We start from the raw sequence: 17,760 nt of genomic DNA, 5'->3' as shown, positions 1-17,760 counted from the left end.
GCGGTTCCAAGGAGATGATCCAGGCACCTGGAGCACCCTGCCCGGTACATAGCGGTTGGTACATGTTACCTGCCACAGTATTTCCGATATTAGTAATAATAGTCCTGGGCTGTGTGGACACAGGTGCCCGTGTGATATGCCCGCGTGCGTGCAGGCATACCCACAGGGGCAAACTGGACCCATGTGCACCCAGACCCAGGCCTGCTGCTGACAGGTATGGGCAAGTGGTATCACTGTAGGCACATGGATGGACACACCTTCAGTAGGAAACCCACCAGGAGCGCAGACGTGTGTGTGTGTGTGTGTGTGTGTGTACGAGGCCCGGATGGTCGGGCTTTTGTTTTATTCATACTCTGACATTATTCCTGGAGTCAGTAGCACCTGGGCTGTGCTCTGGGAGCCCAAGGGGCCCTGTTTCCATAGCAACCATGATGCAGTAAAAGTAGGAGGGGGAGGGAAGAGATGGAAGGCCCTGAGCCAGCTGGGAGGGGTGTCCTGCCTGCAAGGGCCTTGCCTTCCACACCCTCTGCCGTCCGGAGGTTCTGGTTTTGTTGGTTTGATTTTTTTTAAGTTTATTTCTTCATTCTGAGAGAGAGAGAGAACGCGTCGCATGCACCAGGGAGGGGCAGAGAGAGAGAGACAGAGAGAGTCCCAAGCAGGTTCCATGCTTTCAGTGCAGAGCCTGATGCAGGGCTTGATCTCATGAACCGTGAGATCATGACCTGAGCCGAAATCAAGGGTCGGATGCTTAACTGACTGAGACAATACAGGCGCCCCGTGCTTGTTTGATTTTTTACAATAATGACATGGCCACCTCAGAGTACTGATGACCCGAACCTGACAGCTGTTAACGTTTTGTTGCATTTTCACCAAACCTTATTAGACGTTGGGGGTGCCTGCAAGGCTCAGTCTGTTGAGTGGCTGACTCTTGATTTCGGCTCAGGTCATGATCTGGTGGTTCGTGGGATTGAGCCCCGCCTCGGGCTCTGCGCTGACAGTGTGGAGCCTGCTTGGGATTCTCTTCTCTCTCCTCTCTCTCTCTCTCTCTTCCCCTCCTCCCACTTGTGTTCTCTCTCTCAAAATAAATAAATAAACCTTTAAAAAACTGTGGTAAAATATACATAATATGAGATTTATTATTGTAACCATTTTTAAGGATAGCACTAAGTGGCATTGAGTATATTTATAATGTACAACCCCCACCATTCACCATTTCTAGAACTTTTTCATTATCCCAAACTGAAACTCTGCACCCATCGAGCACTAACTCCCCACTCCTCCCGCCCTCCCTCCAGCCCATGGCAACCACAGCAATCTACTTTCTGACTTTATGAATGTGGTCACTCTAAGTGGCCCCAGGTGAGTGTATCTGTACAGCGTTGGCCCTTTTGTGTATGGCTTCTTTCGCTAGTGAAACGTCTTCAAGATTCATCCATGTTGTAGCGTGTCAGAATTTCCTTCCTCTTTAAGATTGAAGACTATTGTATGTATATTTTGTTTAGCCACATTTTGTTTATCCATTCATCTATGGATGAACACGTGGACCTTTTGGCCGTTACGCTGCCATGAACAGGAGTCTCCAAATACCTGTTTTGAGTCCCTGCTTTCAGTTCTTTCGGGTATATACCCGGAAGCTGAATTGTTGGATCATATGGTAATTCTATTTTAAACTTTTTGAGCTTTTTTTTTCTTTTTAAAGAAAAGAAATGACATCATAAAGTCAAATTCCTGTAATCATCCCTTCTTGGCCCCATTGCCCTGTCCCCCCCATCCATAGAGGCGAGTACTACCAGGAACGTGGTGTGTTTTTTCTCAGTGTTTTTAGCACCCTCACATCCATGGATAGGCATCTAGAGACATTATATACTTTTTCCTGTGTATTAAGAATCCACATGCATGATGTCCTCTCAAGCTTACGTGAATGTATCCTGGCCATGTTCTGGCCTCGGGCTGCTGGGGTACAGGTCTTGGCTCTGCCACTTACCAGCTTGTGACACTCCAGGCAGGTGACTTAATTTCTCTGTGCCTAGTTTAGTCGTCTGTAAAATGGGAATAATAGTAAAACCGAAAACCTCGTAGATTATTTTGCGGATTCCGTAAGCTTATGTACGCCAAGTGCTTAGAACGGCGTTCGATGTTACCACTACAGTTCTGCATTTATGCCTCACTGCCATGTGGCATTTTTTGGGTACAAACATGTCACATCTTTTGTTTCCCCCTTTTGTGTCCTGTTGGTGGGCTCTTGGGTCATTTCCATTTTCTTATATTGCAGACAGTACTGTAATGACTGTCCCCTCGTGTGACCCTCTGTGCATTTGGGTGAGGCTGGGTGTGTGTGTGTGGGGGTTACCAGGAGGCAGGGCTGTTGGGTTGCAGCTCTTCCAGAGGTAGACATACTGCCCTCAAGAGAGGTTTTATGTTCATTTCTTCTGCCCGTTAATTGGATTATTTGTTTTTTGGGTGTTGGGTTGTATAAATTATTTTTGTATATTTTTAATTTTATTTTTATTTTTTATTTTAAGTAGGCTGCATGCCCAGTGTGGGGCTTGAACTCATGACTCCGAGATTAAGAGTCGTGTACTCTACCGACTGAGCCAGCTAGTCACCCCTATCTATAAGTTCTTTCTATATTCTGGATTCTGACCCTTTATTGGAAATATCATTTGCAAATATCTTCTCCCATTCAGTAGGTTGCCTTTTAGTTTTGTTGATTGTTTCCTTCACTGTGCAGAAGCCTTTTATTTTGATATAACACTGTAGGTTAACTATACTAGAATTTAAAGTAAAAAGAAAGACAGGTTTTATGATTTTACTTATGTGTGGAATCTACAAAACAAGGCAAACAAATAAACAAAAAGCAGAAACAGACCATAAATACAGAGAACAAACTGTCAGAGGGGTGGAGAGTGGGAGGTATGGGCTTGCAGTTACGGAATGAGTAAATCAGGGATAAAAGGTACAGCATAAGGAATATAGTCAGTAGTGTTGTGTGGTTTCAGATGGCAGCTGCACTTGTGAGCATATAGCATAATGTATACACTCGATCAATCACTATTGTACAGCTGAAGGTAATGTAACATTGTATTCAGTTATACTGCAATACCTTCCCTCCTCTCTCCTCCCCTCCCCTCCCCTCCCCTCCCCTTCCCTTCCCTTCCCTTCCCTTCCCTTCCCTTCCCTTCCCTTCCCTTCCCTTCCCTCCCCTCCCCTCCCCTCCCCTCCCTTCCCCTCCCCTCCCCTCCCCTCCCCTCCCCTTCCCTTCCCAAGGAGGTTTTACCATTAACACTCCTGTCAGGGGTATATGTGGATTCAATCCCCAAGTCCTCATTGATATTTAACTTTTGCATTTATTTGATTGACAGAGTACATTTTATTTTATTCTCTATTACATCAGCACTACCGTAACTCTGAGTAAGTGAACAAAAGCCCCCATGGCCTCCTTGGGTCTTCTTTTCTCTGCATAGTGTAACAAGCATTTCCCCATATCAGTACAGTCTTTTTTTCCTTTAAAAAATTTTTTTTAATGTTTTTATTTATTTTTGAGACAGAGAGCATGAGCAGGGGAGGGGCGGAGAGAGAGGGAGACAGAATCTGAAGCAGGCTCCAGGCTCTGAGCTGTCAGCACAGAGCTCGACGCGGGGCTTGAACTCAGGGACTGTGAGATTATGACCTGAGCTGAAGTCGGATGCTTAACCGACTGAGCCACCCAGGCGTCCCTTTTTTAAAAATAGCCTTTTTCTTGATTATAAAAATAGTACATGCTCACTGTAGAAGATTTATAAATGCATACAAATATTGGGGTGGAAAAATAAAAACCCATGCCCTGCCACCTGAAATGTTATTAGTTTGATGTTTCTTTTTAGTCTTTTTGTGCTTTTTAGCTTCCTTTTAAAAGTTATTAGGTAATTACATTTTTGACACGATTAAATACTCTTTAAAAACATGGTTAAAAATATTGCATAACAATCCTATTATGATGTTTCATAATTTATTTAATCATTGCTTTATTTTTTAGATATTAAGGTTGTCTTATACATTTTTAACTATTAATAAATAATGCTGCAAAAACATCCTTGAATATAAATCTTTGTGTCTTTGATTACTTTTTGGACTACCACTAAAGGTAACATATTTTCACAGATTGTTTCAAATTTTATTTTTTGGGAAAATATTTCTTAATGACTCTTGCCTGTTTTTCTATTGGGATATTCATATATTTCCTGCTGACTCATTAGAACTCTTTGGTAATTAAAGTTGTGAACGCTTTGTCATTCATATTTTTATTTCCAAATAATCTTTCTCAGTTTACCCTTTGCCCTTAAATTTTACTCTTGTTTTTTGGTATGAAAGTTTAAAATTTTAAGATAGTAAAATCTGTCAAACTTTTCATTTGTGACTTCTTTGTTACTTTTATGCTTAGAAAGACCTTCTCCATCCAGAAAGTCGATGGTGCCATTTATGTATGTATGTATGTATGTATGTATGTATGTATGTATTTATTTATTTCCTTTTCACATTAACTCTTTTCTTTTCACATTAATTCTTTAATCCATTTGGAATTTAGTTGGGATAAGATGAGAGATTAAATTATAATTTTATGTTCCCAAATAATCGGATATGTCATTCCAGCTCTAGACTTCAATTTTTCACTTTCAGTACTAAATTCCTATGTATCCGAAGTTATCTTTCTGGGTTTCTGTGTGATTCCTATGGCCTGTCTGTTGAATCTTACGCTAGCTCAGAGGCGAAAAAGAGCGAGGTTTGCTCAAGTGAACGAGTGAGGCTGGAGCATTGGAAGAGGAATCAGGTCGAAAGGGCGGAGGGCCCGGGTGGTCAGGCTTCAGGGTGTGCATTCAATTAGTTTAGCTACAGGGAGATAGTTGGAGGCTTTAAGTGGAGGCCTGGAGCTTTATAGGAAGGTCACTGTGACCGCCTGGGGAGACCCTGAGGGACTCCTTTGGAGCTGATGGACGCGAACCCACAATGGGTCAAGAGAAAGATGAAGGAGGGGGGCGCCTGGGTGGCTCTGTCGGTTAAGCGTCCGACTTCAGCTCAGGTCACGATCTCACGGTTCTTGAGTTCAAGCCCCGCGTCGGGCTCTGTGCTGACAGCTCGGAGCCTGGAGCCTGCTTTGGATTCTGTGTCTCCCTCCCTCTCTGCTCCTCCCCCACTCGCACTCTGCCTCTCTCTCAAAAATAAATAAACATTAAAAAAATTAAAAGAGAGAAAGATGAAGGCGGCTTCAGGTGTGCTCTCGAAATGGATGGCTAGCTGCAAGGTGCTACAGGGTGGGATCTGCAAGATGTGGAGGCTGGCTGGACTTGGTTGGAAGGAAAGGGGGGAGCCATGGCGCATGTCCTGGCGTGGCATCTGGATGACCCAGATAATTGTTCTGTTAGTCAGGGATTGGGTTTTTTTTTTTCAGTTTATAAAAACTTACATGATGATGGCTTAATATAAAGCTATATAGAATGAATAATAATCTAGCAAACATTGTGTGCTTATTCTGCACAGCTGCACTGTAGGAGATGCTTTTATATGCATTATCTTGATCTTTACCCAGTCCTTAGGAGATTTGTACTCTGATTCCTATTTCACAGGCGAGGAAAATTAGCCTCAGAGAGGCTGTCACTTGCCTAAGGTCACACAACTGGCAATCTGAGAACAGAACCAGGTTTATGTGTCTCTAAGTCCAAGCTTCTCTTTGCTCTTCGGAGGCTCTTCAGTCACGTGGGGCCCTAACTCTTCCAGGATTGGGACGTGCAGCATCCTAGAAGTGTGGTGCACTGGCATCCCCGGGGACCCACTAGCAAGCCCAGGGGCCTGGTTCCTCTTGTCTTTCAGTAGCAGGTGTCCTTGCTTCCTGCTGCCTTCTTTGAGCGCCTCATGCATTCATATGTCCTAGGAGAGGAGATCCGATTGGTCGGTTGGTCATCATCTGATTGGTTAGGACTCTTTGGACATGGCCAGAGTCAAACCAGCCTTTGTGAAAAGGGACTGCCTTGGTTCTTGTGGCTGGGAGGGCCAGGGAGTTGGTCTGTCTGGTTTGGGCATAGCTGGATACCAGGGCTCAGACAGTCCTTCCGACTAGAGTTGTCCTGTGTGTGGCAGTTTAAAGTTAAATTAATTAAGAGGCGCCTGGGTGGCTCAGTCGGTTGAGCGTCCGACCTTGGCTCAGGTCATAATCTCAAGGTTTGTGGTTCGGGCCCCACGTGGGGCTCTGTGCCAACAGCTCAGAGCCTGGAGCCTGCTTTGGGTTCTGTGTCTCCCTCTCTTGCTCTGCCTCTCCCCCATCCATGGTCTGTCTCTGTCTCTCAAGAATAAATAAAAGTTAAAAAATAAAAAATAATAATTAAAATAAGTACAATTAAAAATTCAGTTCCGTATTTGCACTAGCCACATTTCCAGTGCTCAATAAGCACACTTGGCTATTGGCTGCTGTACTGGATAGCACAGGTACGGAACATTTCCATCGTTACAGAAAGTTCTGTTAGGCATCTCTGGTTGAGACAGAAGGCTAGACTTCCCTTGGAGGTTTTCCAAGGGTTGAACAAGCCCAGAGGTTGTATAGTCTGTGACTTGTCACCTGCTGCAGATACGTTCCTGGACTCCCAGGCCAGGTGTCTGAGCTTCACAAATCCAGTGCCACTAGGTGGCGCCAAGGAGGTGGCCAGGAGCAGTTTTCCTTGGCAGGAGGGAGTTGGCACACAGCTCCTGTCTCCTTGGGCCCGGGGACAGGAGCAGAGAGAAGCAGTTGATGTCCAGTTCATTAAGTCCACTGCAATAAGTCATGGGCTCCTGCATTCACACTCAGACACGCACACACAGGTACATGCATTTAGACAGGACCTCGCATGGAGTCATACACACAGTCCCATCCACTCTCGGAAACACAGTCCCTGAAAAGCACAAGCATGTTTGCTGCCACATTTCATTATAACAGCAATAAAAATAGCTACCGGTTCCAGAGCACTGGCTTCCTTCCTCATTTCGTCCTCACAACCGTCCCATGAAGTGGTTCTTCCCGTTCTTTCCTTTTTAAAATGGAAGAAGCCAAGGCTCAGGGTGGTAAAGTGACCTGCCCCAGTCATATAGGCGGCACAGGATGGAGCGGGATTCAACCAGGGTTGTCTGCCTCCGTAGGCTTTGTCATCCTCTTCTCTTGATCATGCTTAGTTCTGAGCGCAGGCCCGAAGGCAGACCCAGTGTCATGCTCAGACACAGGTTCAGGCATGGAAGGACGGAACTGTGCTGTGCACTCACACAGACACACATCGATGCTGCTGGTCCCACCGAGGGCACATGGAGTAATGGAGGGAGTTCATACTGGGAGGGAATGATGGTTGCTGCCTTCCAGGAGTATCAGGCACAGGTTGTAGAGCGTGCAGTAGACAGGGGTGGTTGTGCCTGGTTCCAGAGTATTTGGATGTTGTGGGGATGGAGGATGGGGGTAGGGCTGGCTTCCTGATACCTGGCCCCTGGCACTTTCTCTGTTCACGCTTGAAGCCGGGACTTCGAGGTACTGTTGTGGAAGCCGCATCAGCCAGGGGCTTGGATGTACTTCCTCTTTCCCTTCTGACCAAGTTGATTTCTGGGCTCATGGCTATAAGAGGGCTCTGTTCAGAGAGGACACCTAAGACAGCTCTGCCTTTCGCGTTTTGGTCTCCTGCTCTGGGAGAGTTCCTTGGAGTGAACTGGGACCCAGGCTTTGTCAGAGACGACAGCAGGTCCTGCCTCCCGAATGATGTGGGTTCGGGAATTTGTAAGTGTCTGAGAAAGAAAAGCTGTTGGGATGCTAATCCAGTCAAAAACCCGTGTTTGCCTTTATCTTTTTCTTGATGCTTCACAGTCTGCTCTTAGTCAACTGCAAGTCCTGAGCAGGTGCTATTGTACCTGCTGTGGTGGGTCTTGAGCATAGAGAATAATGTGGGCTGGCTGTGCACCACACGCTTCCCCTTGGGTTAGCTGTCCGGAACTCACAGCTCACATACCCATTGAGTCAAGGTCAGAAGAGGCAGCCATGTCCCTGAGTGGCTGTGTAATAAATAAGGCAGTTGGAAAGAGTACAAAACAATACTAGAACAATTATTGATTAGACAGAGTGGGGAAACCACACAATTGAAATGGGAAATAGTGCACTGCAAATTCTGTATACAGTGCAGATGTAAGGAGGGTCAGCTACGGAAGAGGAAGAGGAGGTAGGTGTAGATGCCTGTGGCGATTCTGAAAGGTACACCTGGAAGCTTTGAGGCATGCCTCTGTACAGTGTCTAGTTTCTTTTTTATTATTTTTTAACTTTTTAATGTTTGTTTACTTTTGAGAGAGAGGGAGAGAACGTGCATGCACGCAAGCAGGGCAGAGAGAGAGACAGAATCCTAGCAGGCTCCAGCCTCTGAGCTGTCAACACAGAGCCCGATGCGGGGTTCGAACTCATGGACCCCGAGATCATGACCTGAGCTGAAGTCAGATGCTTAACTGGCTGAGCCACCCAGGCACCCCATGTACAATGTCTAATTTCACCTACATGCCCTTTAAACGTAGACTTGTCCGTAGTCTTTCTCTCACCTGACATGGCAGGGTCCTTTGGCTCACAGGAGGGGGAAGAAGGAGGGGAGAAGAGGAGAAACTTGGCTTATATAACTGGGTCAGAATTGGCACAGAGAAAGCAGGAACGCAGGGTGTTCATGCCTTAGGGCTGTAAACGGCACTGAGGTCTGATGCAGGAGAGAGAGAGGTGTTTGTTCAGCTCATGAATATTCACTGGGGACCTGCTTTGTGCCAGGCATTGATTTGGGTGATGGGGATCCTGGTTCTGTCCCTCCCTAATGAGGTTCCTTGGATAAACCCCCAAATCCTCTCTGAGCTTCTGTTTTCCCATCTGGAAAGTGAAGATAATGAGAGTCCCTACCTCACAGGGATATTCGAGGACTGAATGAATTCACATGGAAAGTGCTAGCACAGCCTTTAGTGCTCATGTCCGTAGCCATTACTGAAGACACTGAGAGTGGTTAGGTGATCCTGGTCCCTGTGCCCAAGGAGCTCACATGTATGGGAGGAGAGAGACATTTAATAGCCAACTGCAAAGTGTGAGGCAATGCCAGTAAAGATGTGGGAGGAGCAGTGAATTCTTCCTTGTGGAATCAGGGAAGGCTTCCTAAAGGAGGCAACATTTGAAAGTTGAAAAGGAATCCCCCAGGAGGGGGATTATAGGGGTGTTTCTGACTGAGGGCACAACAAGGCAAAGAGCCCGGGGTGGGCAAGTATATGGAGCTGTTTGAGAAATAGTGAGTCAGGTACTGGGGCAGGAGTGGGGTATGCTCAGGGAGGGTCTCCAGTGTGGTGCTGAGGAGGTGGTGGGTGCCTGGGTGAGTGGCAGAGAGAGCCCCTGGGAAGGCAGCTTTGGCAGTCCTGGGAAGGGATCTGGGAGGTGAGGAACCTGGAGGTGGGGGTGGGGGCTGGGGCTGGAGGGGAGGGGCCCGGCCATGGCCATGTGTAGGGGATCTTCAGATGAGGTGTGTGGTCCATGTGAGCAGTGTGACAGGAGAGCCCCATAGAAATGGGGGTTTCACGCCTAGAGAATTTGCAGACGAGGGTCACTGTGCTGGGCGTGCAGGAGGAAAACCCAGTTTGCAGGGGAAGATAATGACTTTGGGCTTGAATGGGGAGGAGCTCGTGGGGCATCCCTGTGGAGTTTGAAGCTGGGTTCTTGAGCTCAGCGTAGCTCAGCTGAGTGAATATTCAACCATTCATTCAAAAATGCTTGTTGCCAAGGCCTGTTCTGAGTACAGGTCATGCAAAAGTGGACTGTTAAGGTCCAGACAGGCCTCGTGGTACTTTCTAATGAGGGAGGAAGACAAGAACCCAGGTAGTTTCAGATAATTCCCAGTCCTGGGAAGGAAACACGGTAGTGAGGTGATTAGAAGGCATGACAGGGGGCTACTTTAGGTGAGTAGTCAGGAATAGCCCCTCCATAGAAGTGACATTTAAGTGGAGACCCAAAGGAAGAGAAGGAGCCAGCCACGGGGATATCTGGGGGAAGAACATTCCAGGCAGTGGGAACAGAACGAGTGTGTTGAGGACTGACAGGCTTGGCAGGTGCAAAGATGCTGAAGGAGGGTCAGGAGTGGGATGAGACTTGTCTGGCTTGTCTGGGCGGTGGCAAATTGGAAACACACAGTTCTCCCCTGTGCCAGCAGATGGTGCTGTTGGCACAGGCTTCCTGCTCTCTGGGTGGCAGGCCAGGCAGATGGGGAACAGGTGCCTTGACCTCAGGTTTATAACCTGGGATGTGTGCTTTTGCTGTCTGGGGAGATGAGGTCCATGTGAGAGGGAGCCCTGGCCAGGGCCAGAAGAGCAGGTGATGATTTCCTGACTGCTGTGCTCCCTCTGCTGTGCTCTTTTCAGTGTTTCTTTGCTCATCTCCTCTGTTGGGGATTGTTCCGTCCCTGTTTCTTGGTATCTGTGTCTTTCCCATCTCTCTTGGCTTCTCTGTTTTGCTCTCTCCCAGTCTCTTCTCCTCCCCTGTCCCATTGCTCCCTGGTGAAGCTGGTTCCTGTCTCAGAGATTAATTACTTGCTTTCCTGATGTAGCTCAGATAGAGGGAGTGGTGAATTAGGGTCAGGAAGGCACTGTGTTTTATCTCTGTGCCTACCCCTGTTCTTGGGGCTTCAGTTCTCCATGAAAGGAAAGGCCAGAGCTTGGGTAGTGACCCCCATCAACAGAGAATGTTTCTGGGGACCCTTTACTCCAGGACCCCTTGGGCCCACCTCCCGGTACTTTGCCCAGTGCACCTGTATCACCTCCTTTGAGCAGCAACCTTACATCATCCCTGACAGTGGGAACGTGGGCTAAGAAGGGAGAACTGGACAGCAGAACAGTTGGCATGAAACAGGAAAAGAGCTCAATATAGACTGTTAGGAAAAGGTCATTTTAGTCGACAGAGATAAAGCATCTACCCCACCTCACATTTAGGACATGCCCTTTGAGTGATTTCTCCGTGGAGACTGAACGGTCCCCAACCTGGTGTTGCCCTCCTGGCTGTCATCTGTCAGGATTAAGGCTGTTGGGTGAGCACAGTGCTGAAGAGCTTGGTTTCTTAAAGCCTCCTGCCTAGTGGGAAGTCCAGCTGTGTGCCTTAGGTCGAGACCCTGGGCACATTGCTTAACCTTTCTGTCTCTCAGCTTCTACATCTGTAAAATGGGAGTAATACCATAAAGGTGGTCCTGAGGGTTATTTGGGTCAATAAGTGTAAAGTGCCTCCAACAGTACGCATAGCAAATGCAGTGAAATTGCTTGTTATAATAACATTTATTAATAATAATGTGTGTGTACTTATAGTACAATAGTGAATAATTGAGGTTAATATAATAACAGCAATGAATCGCTAACGTGTCATTAGTATAATATATAGAGCTTTCTGGTCTGTCTGGAAAATAGGACTGAGACATTTGCTTCCAGAAAACCTCACCTTCCCATCTTGTGCTTATATACAAAAATCATTATCCATGCGTGCAGGTCTGTATTTACTGGAAAGGTAACATAACATAACGTTAAAGAAAACATGAGACGGAGCGCCTGGGTGGCTCAGTCGGTAGAGCATGCGACTCTTAATCTCAGGATCGTGAGTTCAAGCCCCACGTTGGGCATGGAGCCTACTTAAAAAAATAATAAAAAAAATAAAAGAACTGAGAGAAAACACAGAAAAGTGAAGCAGAAGGCTCCTGTAGTTAATCTTCTCTCCCTAACAGAAATTTTTTCCAGGTTTGCATTGACATAGGCCAGTGGTTATCAAAGCGGACCACCTGGGATACTTGTTAAAAATCGGATTCCTCGCCTTTGCCTCAGACTCGTTGAATTGGGATTTGGGGGGACCTGCAGCTCTCATGAGGCCAGTGACTTAGGCACACAGGGTGTGGGGCTCCCCCTGGGAACCTTGAGTGTCAGTGCTTTCACCTGTGCTGTCAGCCATCCTGGTCACCGGAAGGCTGGTCACCAGCCCTCAATTGTCATTGTCCTGAGACCCATGTTTGGGACGGGTGTGGAGGAGCGTCCCGAGGGAGGTAGCCCATGGACCGCCCAGCAGCCTGGTCTCCAGGGCATCAATACATGAACTGATCGCTTATTAGTGAGCATTTAGGTTGCTTCAAATTCTCTGTCCCCAGAAATGCCCATGGCACAACCATTTTGGTGCATGTAGTTTCTTGCATGTGCAGAACTTATTTCCTTAGGATATATATTCCCAAGGATGGAATAACTGACCCAAAGGGTCTGGACCTCTGTTTTTATGACTGTTGCTGAATGTTTCCATGATGCTGTCTAGAGTATCGTGGTTATCCTGGCTGGTGCTACGTAGTCATAAATATCTTTCGAATGGGAGATGTATTTACATGCATTTGGTTTAAAAACCAAATTGACACAAGAATATATATGGTGAGAAGTTTTGCTCTTACTCCAGGTGCAACTAGTCACCTCCTTCCTGAATCCACTTAAGAGGTTCTTTCCCACGCTTCTGTTTATATTTCCTGTATAATATGAACGTATATTCTTTGTACCCCTATTTTGTACATAAAAAGTAGTATCTGACACAACACTGGTTTACAGTCTTGCTTTTTTTTCTTTTTTAAAGTTTTTTTTATTTTGAGAGAGAGAGCACCCACAAATAGGGGAGGGGCAGAGAGAGAGAGAGAGAGAGAGAGAGAGAGAGAGAGAAAGAGAGAATCCCAAGTGCACTGTTAGCATGGAGCCCGATGCGGGGCTCCATCTCATGAACCGTAAGATTGTGACCTGAGCTGAAAACAAGAGTCAGACACTTAAGCATCTGAGCCACCCAGGTGCTCCTGCATCTCGCTTTTCTCACTGCAGCATATATCTTGCAGGTCTTTCCATAGCCTTCCATTGAAAGCTTCTTATCCCTCCTCCTCCTCCTCTTCCTCCTCCTCCTCCTTTTCTTATAACTGTGTGGTATTTCACTGTGTGGATTTACTTTTAGAAATTGGTGATTCTTTTTAGAAGCTTAATTTTATATTACACAAGTAATATAAAAACACATTAAAGAAAAGCCCAGACCATTACTCTGCTGTCCGGATCCTGTCTCACCTCTCTGCCCCTCTCCTGCTCATATGCAACCACATGCTCTCTCTCTTGAAAATAATAAAAACAAAATCAAAAACAACCCCAGATAAATTAAACGTAAAATCTCCTGTTGCCAGCAATGCCACTCTCTTCCTCTCTTCCCCAGAGTAGCCGCTTTTCAGAATTTGGTACATGTTTTTTTTACATATTAAATATTTTTATGTGCATCTTTTTAAAAAAATTTTTATTTATTTTTTAGAGAGAGAGAGAAAGTGTGAGTGGAGGAGGGGCAGAGAGTGAGGGAGACACAGAATTTGAAGCAAGCTCCAGGCTCCCAGCTGTCAGCACAGAGCTCAATGTGGGGCTCAACTCATGAACTGTGAGGTCATGACCTGAGCTGAAGTCGGACGCTCAACCGACTGAGCCACCCAGGCGCCCCTACGTGCATCTTAAGTAACCATAGATGTTCGTACATATAGACTTAGCTCTTTCTTGTATTTCGTTGTATAGTAGCTAGTTTGTGACTATATCACATCCTACTTACCTGTTTTGTCTCTAAATGAGAGAAATGTTTCTACTATTTTTCTTACTCTTACAGAAGGTGCTCCAGTGAACATTCTTGTACTTGTCTCTGGACACACCTGGGAATGTTTCTCTAGACCTGACCAAATCTTAGCGGTGATACTGCTGGGGGTAGGGCAGGTGACTTATTTTAAGCATACTGCTAGATTGCTGCCAGCTTCTACACCCACCATTGGTAGGTTTTACTTGTCGCCAGTTTGTTGGGTTAGGCATCCTCTTTGTTATGACTGCACGTCTCTGGCTCACCCTCCAGTCTCTCCAGATGTTGGTTGCCCTCCATACCCTCCGCGCAGAGCAGCACAGTCCTGTCTCAGTCAGTGGACTGTTGCCTTCTGCAGTTCCTGCACCTGCCTGAGATCTTTGCAGGAAGGTCTTTTGCTGAGAACGTCCTCCACCTCTCTCTGTTCAGAAGCCCCAGACATCCAGAAAGCTTTAGTGACGAGAGATGGCTAGCAAGTTGATGTGAGCCTGAATGCAGTGACCTCCCAGCCAAGTTCAGGGGCGCTGGCCTTCGCTTTTCATTCCTTCACAGTTAGAAGGCACCAGTCCTCCCCTGTGGGTTCTTCGGGGAAGCTGAAGCCATAGCTCGGAGCCCGGATGCATTTCCTTTGCTGATTAAGCTGGGAGGCCAGTTCTCATTGGGCTAGTCCAGGGGTGTTGTCTGCCTATCTTAAGGTCACGTTCTAAGCACTGGGTCCCCTGAGAGGCCTAGAATCGTGCAACTGGGGAGAAAGGGGGTGACCTAGGAGACAGTTCCTGTCATCTCTGCCTTAGAAGAAGGACCTTCTCATCTTGGCCCTGTCTTCAGTTCTGAACCCCTTCACTATACTGTCCCATCCATCCAGATGCTCCTGCAGCATCTTGTGGGTGTATGTAGAAGCTTCAGTCTTCATCTTACCCCTGAGAAAACAGACTAGGGAAAGGACCTACAGATAATGAGAGGACAGATCTGGTCCGGAAGCTGGTTCTGCTGACTCTGGCCCAATGCTCTTTGCACACCAGTCTGCTGTGTTGTAGAATGCATGCATGCATGTGTGTATACACGTGGTTGCTGCACATGCACACGTATGTATGTGAAGATTTTTTTAAGCTTATTTTTTATTGAGAGAGAGAGAGAGAGATTGAGGATCCCAAGCAGGCTCCACCCTGCCAGTGCAGAGCCCGACGTGGGGCTCGATCCCACCAAATGTGAGATCATGACCTGAGCCCAAATCAAAAATCGGACACTCTGGGGTGCCTGGGTGGCTCAGTTGGCTAAGCGGCCGACTTCGGCTCAGGTCATGATCTTGCAGTCCGTGAATTCGAGCCCTGCGTCGGGCTCTGTGCTGACAGCTCAGAGCCTGGAGCCTGTTTCAGATTCTGTGTCTCCCTCTCTCTGACCCTCCCCCGTTCATGCTCTGTCTCTCTCTGTCTCAAAAATAAATAAACGTTAAAAAAAAGAATTAAAAAAAAATCAGACGCTCAACCCACTGAGCCACCCAGGCGCCCCTGTGTGTGCAGATTTGAGGGCAGGGATAGGCAAGGGTGATGTGGGTTTTTTTTCCAACATTTTGTTTAGAAGATTACCAGTCTATGCAAAGATCAGAAGAATAGTACAGTGAGCACCTGTATTCACCCCAGTTCTCCAGTTATTTACATTTGACAGTTGTTGCCTTTCTCTCTTTCTCTGCGTAATGAGGGTGAGAGGCAGAGACAAGTTGCAGACGTCATGACACCTTACATCTAAATACTCACCTAAAACTCCCTGAAATAATACCATTCTCTGACATAAGCACAATACTATCATCACATGTAAACAAATTAATATTAACTTAATATAATTTAATATATAGTCCACATCTAAATGTTTCCAGTTGTTCTGAGTTTGAATATGGACTGCATATTAGGTTATATTATTGACCACTTCTTTTTCTTATTTTCTTATTCTTTAGAGAGAGAGACAGCACAGGTGGAAGAGAGGGGCAGAGAGAGAGAGAGAGAGAGAGAGAGAGAGAGAATCTCAAGCAAGCTGCATGTTCAATGCAGAGCCCAACTTGGGGCTCGATCCCATGACCTTGGGATCATGACCTGAGCTGAAATGCAGAATTGGACGCTCCACTGATTGAGCCACCCAGGCACCCCTATCATTGACTTATTGTTAATGGTCACTTACTGCACTTTGTTGTGACATCTTTTTAGTCTCTTTAAATATAGAACAGCAGACTTGGTAAAGTTGTTTTATAGAATGTCCCACATTTTAGATTTGTCTGAATGTCCCCCACTCCCCTATTTTTTTTTCTTTTTACATTTTCCTTGAATAGTCCTTGATTTTATTGAAACAAGGTGAAACGAGTGAACTGCGTGCTGATAGCAGAGGGAAGGGAGATATTTCTGTTTTATCTGCAGGGTCAGAATTGTGCCCATCTGCTTTCCCCTTGGTAGGGCCAAGAGGACTCTGCACAGACTGTCCCCAAGACTGTCACTCATTGGGTGGGTTGGTGCATCCAGGTGTGTCTGTGTTAGAGAAGCAGCTCCAGGGGTTCCTCCTGGGAAGGCTTCTCCATGGCCCACCTTGCAGATACTCCCCTGGGGTTGAGGGAGTGATGTGGCCTTCTTACTTTGCCCCCTCATGTGTTTCCTTACCTGTTGAGTACAGATCTACATTAATTAACTAGGTTATGAATTTCAAAAATCTAACTCAGATTGGCTTAAGAAAAAAAAAAAGACACAAAAAGGAAAAGCAAATAAGAAAACCATCTTGTAATGGATACCTTTACGAAAACTTGGCTTCAGGAATGGCTGTATCCAGGTGGGTCAGAAAATAGACAATCTGCTTGTCCCCATCTCTTGGCTCTGGTTTCCTCTACATTCACTTCATTCCTAGGCAACTTTCCTCTTGTAAGACAGCCACCGACTTTGGAAACCCCAGGGGTTGGTAAGCTTCTTCTTCCTGTGGAGCCAGCAAAAAAAATCAGGTGTTTACTCTGGACCAACTAGGTTTACGTGTCCATTCCTGAAGCAATCACTGTGGCCTAGGGAGTGGAATCCATGGATTGGTCAGGCCTGGCCCACATACCCACCTCAGAGTTTGGGATGGGTAGGTTGAGAGAGATAATCCCACCTGAATCACAAAAAGCAACAGTGGTGTCAGAGTGTTTCCCAAGGGAAAATCAACGTCTGTCAACCAGAAGAAGGGCCTGGGTACTGAGCAGGCAGAAGGCTGGTGATAGGCATGGGAAGCCTCTGCCCTGTCATCTCATCTCCTGGGCTCTCCAGTACTCTTCATTTTGGATTTTGTGGGAGTCAGCGTCTATAGGGGGTGGGTCAGTATCTATTTGTGGCTGGGTCCCAGCTCTGCTTCTCAGTAGCCATGTAATCCTGGACAGAAGTAGTAACCTCTCTGGTCTTAGTTTACCCATCTAGCAAATGGGGAGGATATTAATATCCTTTCTGTGTAGAGCTGCGGGTATCCAGGGGGAATAACAGGTGTGAAAATGCCTGCACCCAAGGGAATGGTGTTCATTACCCTCTGAGGTGGTTCTCCTGCTCGGAGTGGGCAACGCCTGCCCTCAAAACTTTCCTGGACAGCTGAGATGGTGGCCAGCACCAGGCCATGGACCCCTCAGGATGGGTGGGGTGATTTTCTCCACAGAGGACCATGGCGTTGTCCCACAAGGGGACCACGGCGCTGTCCCACAAGGGGACCATCCGAGCCCTTTGCTCATTCTCCGAGTTCCAGATGAAATAAGGAGGAAGGTGGGCATATGTGGAATGGTGCAGCTGTTCCAAAATTGGAACTGGGAAGGGTGACATTGGGTGGTACAAGGATGCAGCATTGCCTGACACTGGTCACTAGAGAGAAAGCCGTTCTCTTTTCAGTTCTCTTTCAGTGTTCCTTACAACCTCAAGGAGATAATCTAAGCTACGTGCTAAAATTTTTTTAATTAAAAAAAAAATTTTTTTTTTGAAAGGGAGAGAGAGAGCGAGGTCATGAGCGGGGGAGGGGCAGAGAGACAGGGGACAGAGGATCGGAAGCAGGCTCCATGCTGACAGCAGTGAGCCCGATGTGGGGTTCAACCCAAGAACCACGAGATTACGACCTGAGCCGAAGTCAGATGCTCAACTGAC

The 17,760-nt window shown here is 46.6% G+C and overlaps 1 protein-coding gene and 1 non-coding gene across 8 annotated transcripts in view; both read left to right on the top strand.

Annotated features, from left to right (window-relative positions):
- The window catches only part of RAP1GAP2 (RAP1 GTPase activating protein 2), a 224,252-nt gene that overhangs the window by 50,889 nt on the left and 155,603 nt on the right, over positions 1–17,760 (top strand). The window lies entirely within an intron of this gene.
- Positions 11,573–11,645, top strand: TRNAK-CUU (transfer RNA lysine (anticodon CUU)). Its single transcript has one exon. It is a non-coding gene; the product is annotated as a tRNA-Lys (tRNA).

Source organism: Panthera pardus, unplaced genomic scaffold (assembly GCF_024362965.1).
Source record: "Panthera pardus isolate Hobbes unplaced genomic scaffold, ASM2436296v1 HiC_scaffold_3, whole genome shotgun sequence".
NCBI classification, from domain to species: Eukaryota; Metazoa; Chordata; class Mammalia; order Carnivora; family Felidae; genus Panthera; species Panthera pardus.
Note: the sequence above shows the minus strand (reverse complement) of the source record. Positions and strands in the feature narration are given on the sequence as shown.